Source organism: Neltuma alba, unplaced genomic scaffold, assembly GCF_004799145.2.
Source record: "Neltuma alba isolate B1F8T4 unplaced genomic scaffold, ASM479914v2 tig00004445_pilon, whole genome shotgun sequence".
In the NCBI taxonomy this organism is placed as follows: Eukaryota; Viridiplantae; Streptophyta; class Magnoliopsida; order Fabales; family Fabaceae; genus Neltuma; species Neltuma alba.
The window spans coordinates 15,630-30,065 of record NW_021633709.1 but is presented as its reverse complement, the minus strand read 5'-3'; the positions used below and the strand labels follow the sequence as shown (position 1 = coordinate 30,065).

The 14,436-nt window shown below is 34.3% G+C and overlaps 1 long non-coding RNA gene across 2 annotated transcripts; it reads left to right on the top strand.

Moving 5' to 3' along the window:
• Positions 1 to 995: 995 nt before the first annotated feature.
• Positions 996 to 8,505, top strand: LOC114744779 (uncharacterized). Of its 2 annotated transcripts, none has more exons than XR_003740147.1 (4): positions 996 to 1,160; positions 2,463 to 2,574; positions 3,018 to 3,141; positions 7,504 to 8,505. It is a non-coding gene; the product is annotated as an uncharacterized LOC114744779 (long non-coding RNA). The 2 variants fall into 2 exon arrangements; XR_003740148.1 differs by having other exon boundaries at positions 3,015 to 3,141.
• Positions 8,506 to 14,436: the final 5,931 nt, after the last annotated feature.

The window sequence follows — 14,436 nt, the reverse complement described above, 5'->3', positions numbered from 1 at the left end:
TCTTGCTCTGTCGCACCCTCCCTCAATCTCTATCTTCTTCTTCTTCTTTGACTTGGAATTTGAGAGTAGGAGGTCCCATCTTCTTCCTCTGCAGATTTTTTTCCAATGAGGATATTTTAGTATTTTCACAATATAAATATATATTTTAATTAAAAATTATACCCTACTTCCACCCTCATACCAAACATATTTTAGAACCCACTTCCATTTCCGGTTCTACTTCTATTTTTCCTTCCACTTCCATAAAAAAACTCTTCTATCATAACAAATGAGGTATAAATCAAGTGTTGTGGATCTATTGAATGTTGAAAATAAACAAGTTACAGATGCAGACCTGTGCTGGACATCGAGGCCCTATAGGATGTTAGAGGTTGCGGAGTAAAGGACTATGTTTAAAGCTACTACTAATTTAAGAATTGTTATTGATTTTGTATATAAGATTTATTTTATATGTTTATTAATTTTTTTTTTCAAAACAACCGTATTGATAATTTTTTGACAATAACTAAGTAGAAGAAAGAAGAAAAGAATTTAGAAAAATGATTAAAGTTTTTTAAAACAAACATATCATATTAACTAATTTAACAATATTTTTAATCTATTTAAATTAATTACTTAGATTTTATATTAAAGATAGAAGAAATAATATATATATATATATATCTCTGTCAGTTGGCATAATAATGCCGGAGACACCAAATCTACTATGGCCGCTTACAACATATGGTTCTTGTTTTTTTTTAATCGTTCAAAAAAATGCAAACCATCATTCGTCATTTGGAGGCCCATAATAAATTCTTTTCTTCAGCCCAAAAATGAAGGCAAATGTGTTAGCCGGAAAAAAAAAAAACACGAAGAGAAAAATAAAGGCAAATCAGCCGTTTCATATGGAGCTCCGCAACGTAGCTGGTCGATTAAAATTCTCATTCGAGAGCCGCGTAAATGTAATGGAACTATTCTGCAACGGCTACTTTGGGCTTCTTTTAGTATTGTTCGTGTTTTCTTACTTTGGTTCCTCTGCTTGCTTCGATCGTTTGTTCTTCAGTGGTCGAAACTCATCTTGCGTCGGTGTTCAGCTGCTCGAATAACAAGGAATTGGATTGCGCTCTATTTGAGACGACCTCCGTAATTCGATCTATAGTGCGATTCCTGAATTCACGGTACGCAATTTTTCTCGTCTTTAGCTCTTGTGAAATGTTCCAGCGGAACCCAAGCGCTGTGATTTTCATTTGCTTAGTTAGATCCTGATAGGCAATGATCCAGGATGCTTGTATATCGCAATTTGTCTTCAGTGATGTGCTTCGTGTTACGTATGGTAAATTAATCGGTCGATATGTTTTCTATTTAGAAACATTTTCCCACTGCCTTTCCCTATCAATATATATTCTTCCTGAATTTTCCTCCCTCCCCGCATCAGTATGATTTTCCTTCTTGAATTTTCGCCTTCAATCGCCGCTGTCTCAGTGATTCCTCCTTCATGAATTTACCTTTATCAGGATTGTAATCAGAATATATATTGATTAATAAATCATAGGATTTATTTGATTCCGATTTAGTTGGATTTCTTCTTACTCACCTCCGGTGAATCAAGAGAAAGAAATCCTTCGGTCTAGCTAATTGAAATGAACTGATTTGATTACATGATTATAATTCTCGTTCGTGCCAGAAAACATGTATACTTCACTTTCTTAATCTTGTCCTAGGCTTACTATGAGGATAGATAGTCTTTTTTTCCTCTTTTCCGGTGGGACAGTTTAGTGAGCCAACAAGCAACGGCTTGAGCTCAATCCCTTCCTTCTTAGTAAATGTCCTTGAACTCAGAACTCCAACCCAAAGTCGAACTCCCTTCTCTATTTCACTTAGGCTATAAGCAAATGAATTCGATCCAGTAATCACTTCCTCTCTGTATCAGTTACAGAAAAGAAAATCAGAGCCAGACAAGAAGATGCTGATCTCCTTTATTATGCTATTTCAAATAATATGTCCAGTTGTGCTTATAATTGATTTAATTGGAATGGGAGAGAATGATCCGCAGATAAAATGGAAGAGAAATCTCAAGCATAGTTCTGTTGTTTTGTACACATTTAACACAAATTGCAACATTGACATTGCTTTGTTGGCGTATGAATTTGGAATTGTTTGCTTTCTTGGTTTTTGTATTTTTCGTTATCAAGGTGATGGATGAAACCAATATGCCATTACATAGGATCTATTTAGAGGATTTTAATTTAAATGAACATTAACATGATTGATTGATGATGTGTAATTTGTAAGCTGGGGTTTTGAGCACTACGCTACAGAAAAAGTAAATACCAAGATCCCAAAAAAAATTATTATTTATACTAGAATGCTACAAATTGCAAATTGGTTTCATTGAAACCGTAGTCAATAAGCTCAAAAAATTATATTATTATTTGTGATTAATTAAAATTATGATATACTAATAAATAATAATGATTTAGAAGTTTGGAACCAGACGGAAACGGAAGGAAAGGAGTAGTGTTTAGAGGAGCAGCTTTGAGGTCTCTATGAGGTACTCCTAGGGTACCATTTCATTGGTTTTCAAAACTGAAGGTATGTTGCTCTTCTCCCCCTTCATTTATTCTCCTATGCAAAATTTTAGTTGGGGATCAAAGATGAGGGCATTTATTTTGGTATGTTGGGAGGCCATCTCAAGCTATGGGTCTTAGTATTTTGGTTTTTCATGTTTGTAACATGAGGAAATATTGGATTCGAATTTTAGCATAAGGCATGCTTATGTTTTTATTGCTAGTTTGGTTTGTAGCTCTCTCTTTGTGAGAAAAGGATTTGAGTGAGGCTTAAGAATAAGGTTGAGTTCAAGATTGAGCTCTCTCTTTTTAAACATTGGAATCCTTCATGATTAGAATTTAGAAACTTGGTTACTTCCATTGTATTTAAAAAAAAAAAAAAGGAATTTAGAAAATTGGTAAGGCATATATGGTAGTTGCTAATTCTGGAATTTATCATGTGAAATTCCGAATTCGCTATTTTAGCAGGCTTGGAGCTTTTGGAATTAGCTTTGGAGTGTTGGATCTAAGGGTTGACTTTGGGCTTACTCTTTCATCAAGCCACAAGCTCATCTCCAATTCTTACTTTGATAACCATTTATAACGTCCAGAGGTAACTTGGGTTTGTGTATGTTGATTTCCTATGGTTTTATATCTGAATGGTATGTTTAGAAGCTAGCTTTTACATAATATTTTGTCTACTTTCCCTCGGTGATTGCTGAAAGTCCTAGTGTTCAAGAGAGTTTTGAACTTTTCTTCATTTGCCTTACTGCTCACTAAGCTTATATAGTTCTTTATATATGAAAGTTATGTTAAGAGAGAGTTTTGGACTTTTCTCCGCTTGCCTTATCGCCCTAGGCTTATGAGAAGCATGGGTTAAACCTAAGCAGACTTGTGTCACAGCTAACGAGTCAGGATTGGGGTGTGTGCTAATGTGATGGGCCAGCCAGCATTAGTCAAGAAGAGAAATTTTAGGTACAAGGATTTAAATATTTAAATTGTGATAGGATAAGGTTTAGGATACAAGGGAAAAAAAAACTCCCGCTCGTGACTTAGATGTGACTTGAGCTAGAACATGTTAACCAAATTTTGGAATTTGGTGAAAACTCCCACCTCCCTAGAAGCCACCATTGCCAACCGGGGCAAATAACTATTAAGCTTTGAGATATATAAAATGACTCTAGCAACCAAGTGAATAACAACAATTGACTAGTAAATGGCCATATGACCATATTATAATCATGAATGACTATAACAACATAGTGAATAATAACAATTATTAGCAAAAAACCATATGACCATACTCATCTAAGCAAGTGAGTACTATTGTCAAATCTTTTGTGCTGCAGCTGCTTACGCCTCAAGGTGAAAGGAATTTTCCCTTCAAATGTCCTGTTATTTTTACACCACTCTTGAAAATCTATCCTAAAAAAGTGACTATGCCCGTTGAACAATTTTTTGTCAAAATCACGGAGGATTCATCATATTTTTGTCACTTTCCATGCCAAGTGCATCAAACATTTGTGGGGCATCCTAGTTAACATCGTTGTGGTAATCGTCTTCAAGGATAGCATTATACACTAATTTCACATTGAAGTTTCCCACTACTGTCCCATTTGAGCCACGATAGGTTACCCAATTTTTACGTTCCCAAAGTTGACTTGATCCTTGGCCCCCATTGATACTCTGCCAAATTACTTTCACCCACAATGCACCTTGTTTTCTTACAAGATTATATTCTAGTAGAGCTTTATCAAGAACATCGTTGTGGTAATCATCTTCAAGGATAGCATTATACACTAATTTCACATTGAAGTTCCCCACTAGAATCCCATATTCATTTGAGCCATTTATATACCCAATTTTTACGTTCCCAGAGTTAACTTGATACTTGTTTCCATTAATACTCTGCCCAAATTACTTTCACCCACAATGCATCTTGTTTCTTGCAAGATTATATTCTAACTGAGCTTTATCAAGAACACATGGTTTTGAGCTTTATCACGTCTGAGCACTTGCAAAATGTGGTAATGGTCATGCATTCGTTTATAACATTAACTTTGTGCATAGAAGCCCCTGCAAATAGAGTAATATTATCAGCAAAAGGATTAAAGCACGTTTTTGGCAGGCATTTCAAGAATATTTTGTGTTTTTGATCCTTGTCCCCCATTGATAATCTTACGCCAATGTTTCAGCTGTGGATCTGGAAACAAATTCTCATAGGATTTTAGCAGATAATATTTTATGTAGTTTTTGAGTCTTTACTTAGTATCTTCCAAAAGCTCCAAGATATTATACACAGGTTGCTAAAAGGTCCCCTTGTGACCTTCTAGAAGGCAAACATGATGCTTTATGGGATAATACATACCTTAAGAATGAAGTGCTACCCATTATACTAAAAGTTTATAGCATCGGTCTGGAGTATGGATCTTATTATGCGAGAGTCTTGTCAACTCATTGTGAAGATTTTCTTAATCTAAACAAATTCCCTAGACCCTAAGAACAAAGTGCTAACCATTATGCTAAAAGTTTAAGTCACGCCTTACATTTATGGTAAAAGTCAAAGTCATGACATTTACGGAAAACACACCTTACATTTATTGTGGCTAACCATTATGCTAAAACCCTTTTACATAGCTTAAGGCATGATATTGAGGACTTCTAGCTGCAAAAGCCTTGTCAACTTATTCTAAACTTTAGGGTTTCAGGATGGATTAGCTCTTTTAATTTGCAAGAATCTTGTCAACTTATTGTAAATTTTAAGGTTTTAGCCAGTCTTTACTTTATTCCATATTCTCTAGGTAAACACAAATTCTAGCTTACTAATCATATTATGTATTTTAGCCTCTTGTTTGACTTCTTAAAAGGGGTGAACATAATATGCAATGTAATCTTAAGAATGAAACACTAGCTACTATGTGAAAAGCTTAAACTGCTAGCAGAGGCACGTTATAACGGATTAGTTTGGTTAAGCCTTGATTTATGTTCAAAAGGTTAATAGTGTTGAATGAGATTAATTGAGGCTTAGCAACACTAAGGATGATGATTGACGATCATATTTCCAAATGTTTTAGAGTAGTATTAGGATTTGAAAATTTTAAATGGTTAAAAAAGTTTTTTTGTCTTTTACACAGGTTTCTAAAAGGTCTTCTTGTTTGACTTCTTAAAAGGGGCGTAATCTTAAAAATGAAACACTAACCATCATGTCAAAAGCTTAAACAAATAGTAGAGGCGTGCTATAATAGATTACTATGGTTAAGCCTTGATTTTATGTTCAAAGGTTAGTAGTGTTTATTGAGATTAATTAAGTCTTAGAAACGCTAAGGATGATTGACAGTCATATTTTTAGACAATTTAGAGCAATATTAGGATTTGAGAATTTTAAATGGTTAAAAAAAAATCTTTTAGTGATTCTTTCTGTTTTGAAAAATAAACACATCAATCTTTTTAAAGAATCCTAATTTACAAATTTTGGAAATGTATGGAACATAATTTTGAAGTTAGGCCCCTTTACTATCTACAAACCTTTTGGAGTAATCTTTAGTAAATTATCCTTTTCCTCACTCACTGATTATATGTGCTAATATGCTGTTTGTGAGGATTTTCATATTTTGAGATAATGAAATGCTATTTAGAACTCGATGATATTTGATATATCTTTTGAGTTATAAATTGTGGAATTGTGAATGAGAAATTTGGAAAGTGTGTTATACAATTTATACCTTTGAAGCATAAGAATATAAAGTATTTATTGAGATAATGAATATGTGGGACTATGAAAGGAAGTTGATCGTGGATTATCAATAAATACTTAGATTGATTTTTCCTTGGTCGATGCTCGAGCGGTAAACGGTGACGGACTCTAAATCCAGCTCGGGCCAATAATTCGCCGATCCACTATGAAATGATGTAACCATTTGTTGTTCTCTGGAAATGCCCAATAAGCTTTCATACACAAGAATAAAAATCTGCTACATCCCTACCATTGGTTTTGGCAATTGATTGGATGTTAAGATGAGTCTTGTTTTACCATGTGTCAAGGTCACCATTAGTATATATTGGTTGGCCTGTATGACTTGTGTATTTGCCCCCTTATAGTGAGGCCTTGTTGATTGTTATTCTTTGTTATACACTTGAAATTTGTTAACTATATCACTTGACACCTCATGAGGTTAATTGAGGCGTTTGTCTTCTCCTGTGGTTTTTAATATTTTTAGCTTCTCTTGTTATGTGCTGATTAGTTATATATTGTCACCTAGGTCTCGTTCACTACGTTGCATATCTAAATATTTTTTATTAACTATTCTAATTGGAGTGCTAGTAGAAGGGTTTATGGTTTAGGGCTTGATGAAGGCTTGATGGATGCCTTTAGGATTATTTCTTGTGACATTTCTCCTAAACTATTAACTTCTGATTAATGGAGCTTCGGAAAGATTTATAAGTTGTATGTTTAGAAAGTGTTTTGTGTTGATTGAGCTTATTTTTGGACTTCGACAATCCTAAAGACTTAAATACTATTATATTTGTTCAATATTAATGAGCGTGAACACTTTCTAAACATAGAACTTATAAACCTAAGGGTGTAGATTAGGTTTGGCCATGTGGCACCTAAAAGTCAGCACAGACTAGGGACCTGTATCTAATGGCATACAAAGTAACTTACATAAAACCTCTCTTATGTTAGTGTCCTTGGCTACACAAGCTCGTAAGTCTTCAAGAGTCTCTAGGAGTTGTGAGAACAATGAGGGTTTAGGTGTTATTGGTTTCCCTTGTGTTTACACAGTCGCAAAAGAAGGATCAAATGAAAGAAGTCACTTATTTTTCCATCGACTCTCTTATTTTGCGATTGAGGTGAGGTTAGGATTGAGTTTCCGAAAATCAGGCATTGCTTGATTTTTTTTTTTAATGTTTTTAGAATATTTTTATATAATTGTCTTTTAAAACGGGAAATAACAAAATTTTGTTTTGATGGCAGTTTTAAAAACTTGGAGAATTGAGAGAAGGAGAGAGATTGTCAACATCAGATGGAAACTGAGAGAAGGCAAGAGACAGAGTGGAGAGGGCATCGATGACGAATTGAGAGTTGGAGGATTGAGAGACAACATAGAAATAGACCAATTATCAAGAAGTTGAGTGTGAGAGACATAGTGGTGACAGCGACCGGTGAGCAATTAGGAAAAATAAGAAAATATAATATAAAAAATAAGAAACATATAAAAATTGTTTTGCTTTTAAAAATAGCTTTCTATTTTTTTTAAAACACTTAATTGAAAATTTATTGTTAAGCAATTGTTTTTAAGACAAGAAATCAAATAAGGCCTTGCATTTTTAAATAAGTACAAGTATTATCTTATTAGAAGCAATTCTGTTCAAAAATAGAGATTCATTATTTGGTCGTTAGGCCCAATAATTCTAGTAGTCATTTATTTGATACCCCCCAAGGAGCAGGAACTGCCATTCTAACACTTCTCGGGGGATTCCATCCGCAAACGCAAAGTTTATGGCTGACTGATATTGCTCATCATCATTTAGCTATTGCATTTATTTTTCTCGTTGCCGGTTATATGTATAGAACTAATTTCGGGATTGGACACAGTATGGCCTAACATATCTAGCATAATTTTTAGACCTTAATCAAGGTTTAACCCAAAGTACCCATTTTGTTTCTAAATTTTTTAGAATTTTTAGAAATAATTTCTTGTCCAGTTATAATGACTCTTAACTATTAAAAAAGAAAGAACCCAAAAAAGACTTTGAAGCAACATATAGACCGGATTAGAGTTAGGATGTAGCTTCCTCCCTATAGAAGAGGACCCAAATGAGGACTCAGAGTCACAATAGCTTATGGTAATCAAGTATCAGTTGATAAGTATGGTGGATATTTCCCAGGATTTGTAGAATGTAGGATTTGAGGATTATCTTCAAGAGAGAAGGATCAGGAATGATTAGAGGAAGACTATATTGTACTAGTATTGTACTAGTATCATTCATGAAAGGGCTTTTTAGTGTTGTGAAGAGCTACCCTATATCTAAAGAGTTTAAATATGTGCTATGTCCTAGAGCTCATAATGGGAAAGCTTTCACTTTGAGACAAACTCTAAATGGCCATACAAATATAGATCTTTTCAATCTTAGATAAGCAATTCACAGACATTGAGGATTATAATAACATCACTGATGATCGTGAAAGTAATGAGGAGGATGTTGTTGGTAGTGGAGCCAAATTAGAGCTGTAGAATGTAGGATTTGAGGTTTATCTTCAAGAAGAGAGAAGGATCAGGAACAACTAGAGGAAGACTATGTTGCATCATTCATGAAAAGGCTTTTTAGTGTTGTGAAGAGCTACCCTATAGCTAAAGAGTTTCAATATGTGCTATGTCCTAGAGCTCATAATGGGAAGGCTTTCAGTTTGAGACAAATATGGATCTTTACAATCTTAGATAAGCACTTCACAAACAGTGGGGATTATAATGACATCAATGAGGAGGATGCTGTTGGTGGTGGAGCCGAGTTAGAGCTATCCTTCGTATATGATGAAATTATACTATGGTGTGACAAGTCATCAATTGATAATATTATCAATTAGCTTATGAAACAGCAAGACCATAGCGCACCAGGCAATTTAATTGATATTATTATTAGCTTATCAATAGACAATAATACAACAACAATTTATTAAACAGTAATGAACAATCAATTGATAATATTATAAAATGTGTAATGAGTCTAATATGGTCAACCAAGATCCTTTTACTTAAAATTGAATATGATTCTCAAGTACAACACACTAAAATTCAAAACAAAAAAATAGTTCAAAGTTCAAACACGCCCTAAAAAAGGATCGAAGTCTGAACACAACAACCAGAGTTCATGTCAAAGAGAAAGAAAGAGAAGCTGAGAAAGCTACAGAGAAACAAACCTGCTGGAGACTGCAGACGATGAGTGGAGGCTAACGCAAACAGAGTTTGGTTGAAGAGATGAGTGGAGACCAATACTAACTCTGAGGATAGGGACCTCATTTGATCCGTGGACATGGCATCTATAGAGAATTAAAGTTCTTGAGATGGGGAATTAAAAGTGAAGGCTCTAAAATATTCATGTAATCATAGTCTTGCATAAAAGTTAAAACTACAAGTCAGACTTGCTTCTCCCTCCTTGGGCTCAGAAGAAAATTCCAATAATTTAAAAAAAAAAAAAAACACACCCAAGTGACTGCCGACTAGTGAGGCCAAGAGCCTCCTCGTTGGCAAATATCTCATTCATCTTCCTAATAATGGCCTCAACCTTTTTACCTTTATCGGACAAGCAGGGGGCCATTGACCATGAGATTATGAATCCAAACTCTCTCTCTCTCCCCCTACAAGATTCAAACTTTATTGGTCAATTGGATCCCCTTAGATCTGTCACTGAATTCAATTTATAATATTATTAGCTTCTTAAACAGTAATGAACCATTTCAACTAATTTTCTCTCCACAATGTTTTGGACGTGTAATGAGTCTGATATGATCAACCGAGATCCTTTCACTTAAAATTAAATATAATTTTCAAGAACAGCAAACCGGAGTTGAAGCATAAAAAGAGTTCGAAGTTTGGACACAAGAACCATAGCTTCCAGCTGGAGAGAAAAGAGAAATGGAACGAGAAATATGCTTGAGATTTCTCTTGGTAACAAAAAATACAAAAACTAAGAAAGAAAACTATTCCAACTTCATACGCTGCGTCTGATTGGGGAGAGGAAGTGGTTAACCTTCTAAGGCAAAGGAGATGTAGGAAGTAAAACAGAGAAGGGAGTTCGACTTAGAGTTGAAGTTCTGAATTCAAGGACTTTCACTGAGAAAGAAGGGACTAAGCTAAGTCATTGCTTGCTCGCTCACTGAAATGTATACATGTTTTCTGGCATGAAGGAGAATCATAGTCATTTGCAATAGAATCAATTCATTTCAATTTATCAATTCACTAGACAGCTAGATAGATGGATTCCTTCCTCTTAATTCACCGGAGGAGAGTAAGAAGAAAACCAACTAAATTGGAATCAAATAAATCATATGATTTATAATTACTAATATTCTGATAATTGAATTACGATCTTGATCCTATTGTCTCTATAGATCCAGAACTGGAAATAAAGAAATCGTTTCCTCCAAAGCTGTTCACATTAAATTGCCTCCAAAATCCACGATCAAGCCAGAGCTATATCACCCCTCTTTCTTTATAGTCGAGGACTTCGTGCCCATGAGGGAGGTGTCACTAATAAAGCAACGGCAGAAGGCAAAATTCAGGACGGAAAATAGTATTGATGTGGACAAGGAAGGAAAATGCAGGAAGAAAATACTGGTAGGGAAAAGCAATGGGAAAATGTTTCTAAATAGAAAGCATATCCATCTATTAAATTTATGATACGCAACAAAGGAGAGTCTCTAATCTTCAATATAGTGACAAGTTATGAAAATATATAGAAACACAAAGCAGTGAAATAAGGCACATTACCGAAGACGAATTTCTTCCGAAATCATTGCCTATCAGGATTGAATTAAGCAAATGAAACCACAACACCTGAGTTCCACTACTGATGCAGAAAGAAAAGGGGGCAAATCAAAGAATACCAGAAGAGCTAAAGGCCTAAAAAATTGCCTACCAACGATTCAGGAATTGAAATATAGATCGAATCATGAAGGTCATGTAGTGTAGATGTTGTTGGTGGAATTGAATGCGATCCAAGCCATTGTTAGAGTGGCGACTGAAGAATAAACGATCAAGGCAAACGGAGGAACCAAAGTTAGCAAACACGAGAACAATATTAATACTCCTCCTGTCCTTAATATAAGACCCAATTGTTGAGTTGGTTTTGACCCTAAATATAAGATTCATTTCTCATATTTATCAATTTTTTTTAAATTACCTCTATAGATAGTTCCTCAACCATAATCAAGTAGAAGAAAAGATGAGGTATTAAGAAAGATGACTATGGTATTTTAAAAAAAACGTTTCACATTTCTTATAATTAACTAACTTATCTAACTTCCTTAATTTTATCAAATTAGTTAAATGGGTTTTATATTAAGGACAGGAGGAGTAGCTTAATAGAATCCCAATCTAGCCGTTGTAGTGATTCGACTTCTGAATTCGAGAGTATTTCAGCCGATCAATTATGCCGTGCCACTGTAAATGAAACGGCTAAATTTGCCTTTATATTCAAAAATTAAAATCGCTTCATTTGGATTGGATTTTTGGGCTAAAGAAAAGAATCTATTATGGCCTTATGGGTTCAGGTCCAAATATTATGGCCTTGTGGGTAATAATTATAATTATGAGCGTTGGCAAAAAACACTATAATTATAATTATAATTATAAATCTTGCGGGTTTTGTTTCCAATCTTTTAAAAAAAATAGTGGACTTAGTTGGCAAAATATCAACCGATTTTGATGCGGGTGGTTAGCATGATTTTATTTTGGATTAATATAAATTTAGTTTTTTAAATTTGAACCAATTTTGATATTGATCCCTGGAATTTCAAACACAGATATTAATCTATGAAATTTTGACAGTTAAAAAACGTTGGTCCCTAGTACTTTTACACTGTTAGCTTTGACTTAGATGGCACTAACACCGTTAACTTAATGAGATGACACATGAGCTGGGACATATGTGGCTTGATACATGGTCATACATAAAGCTAAAGAGAGAGAAAAAATGACAGTTGAAGGCGAGCTTAAAGACAGTGGGCGCGGTGCATGAGTAGCCATAACCCAACTTGACGTAGCTTGACGGGCTTTAGGAAGTCCAGTAAATGTCGCTCGATTTTGAGGATGACAGAGGATGAGTCCTTGAAGTCCATCTCAGCTCTTAATCTCTCTTTTATCCATTTCCATGTTGCTGATTGTGCTTCCCATTCTCTCTCTTTCTCTTTCTCTATATCTCGCCTGCGCTGTGTAATATATTTTTTTAATTGAGTTTTTCACTTTACTGGAAGCTGAACTCCAAGTGACTACCCAATAAAAGCACAAATGATCAAACAGAACTCATCTTTTTTTTCCTTTAATGAAGGATAAATATTAATCAAGAAAGGATATGAATATATTGAGGGGACAAAAAAAGTATTAATATTGTTCATGAATATATTGATCTTATCTAGAAAGAAGGGGGGAAAAAACAAATAAATGGGTTTAAAAAGTGCACTACAGAGAAATAAAAACACAGTGGTTGAGATTGGAAAGCAAAGGGAAGTTTAGTGCAGAAGGATCGATGAAGATGGGGGCTATGCCGCCACATTATTTTATTAGCTCTGTTTCTTGTCTCAAGAACAGAGACAAACAGAGATGTAATTTGAGTTGTAACTTGGTATTATTTTACTTGGATGTCATCAATTTTAATAATGTCACAGTAGTATCATAGTTGGATGCGATGAATTTTAGTTGCATATAATAGCAGCTCGCAAGGCATCATCAATACAACACACATTATAAGTGGAGCTAGCACCTGTCAACACGAGTTTTTCTTTTCATAACATGATATATAAGCTGCTAACTGAAAGAAAAAAAAAATCAACTTACTAATCTTATTCCGAGATCTAATAACCAAAGCATATGACATGCCCTGGAGATGAATGCATCATAAGCAAAACTGTAGTTGCTGTGAAGTGGAGTCCTGTGTACCATTCTCTCGTCCACACATAAAATATTGCCTTGGATCATGGAGTTTTCCTTTTTTGAGTGAAACGAGGTGTATTATTGCAAAGTTACTGTCTTGGGTGAATTAATGGGAGAGATCAACAACGTATTTGCTGTCTCTGTTTCTATTGTTCTGTCGTGCATGAGTTTTGCTTCAACTGTAGCTTTTCTTTTCTTTCTTTAACTTTAAGTCTAGGTCATCACGCCACACATGTGCTAGCTTATGTGTCTACCTCATCAGGTTAACGATATTAGTGCCATCTCAGAGAGAGTTAACGGTATAAAAGTACTAGGGACCATAACAACCAAAATCTCCGGACCAATATCATGAGTCTGAAACTTTAGGGACTAATACCAAGGAAGTTTTATTTTGCATTTAATTAAAATATACCCTTATCAGATTGAAAGATGATAAGATTGTAAAATGGCTATTTTAATTTTAATTTTAATATATCAGAGATGATGGCACAATCATCTAATCAATAAGCTCACTTTGATAGACATTAAATAAAAGAGGGAAAAAAAAAAGAACAGAGATTTTTTTTTCCTCCCAACAACATAGAATTTTAAAACATCAAGATTGCATGCAATTACCGGAAGGTTTTGCATATATCTAAATATTTTAACCCATGTCAAATGTCACATCATTTTTTTAGATCTAGCATGACGGTTTCTGTTAACTGCTTGATGACAAAAGTAATGACAAAAAAGATTTAATGTTAAAAATTAAAACAGATTAAATTTTAATTTCAAAATGCTAGGGATTGATACAAACTTTACACAAGTATTATATATTTTAGCGAATAAATATTTATTCATTTTTTTTTACAATCCACCAACTTTTTATGAAGCTGCTCTTTGGCATTGAATTGCTTCATTCAACCTGACCATTTTAAAACTTTTTAAGTCAAATACCTAGATAAGGAGAAAAAGCCCCCCCCAAAAAAAAAATAATAATGGCGACGTTGTCTGTTGTTATCTCTTTAAGGGAATCACAATAACTAAAAACCGAAGTCAACCATAGAAAATGCTATAAATAATATCAGACCCCAACAGGATAAGGCTAGAAGATATACATGCATATCATTTATTGAAAACTGTTTCCTACAAATGGGATAAAATCTGCTTTTGTTATTCCTTTTAGAACCTCGCAAATAAAGCCAATGCTATATTAAGGGACAAAAGAGAACCTTTTGTAAAACCAAGTAGCAACTTTTAACAACTTCCCACCGGCCAGC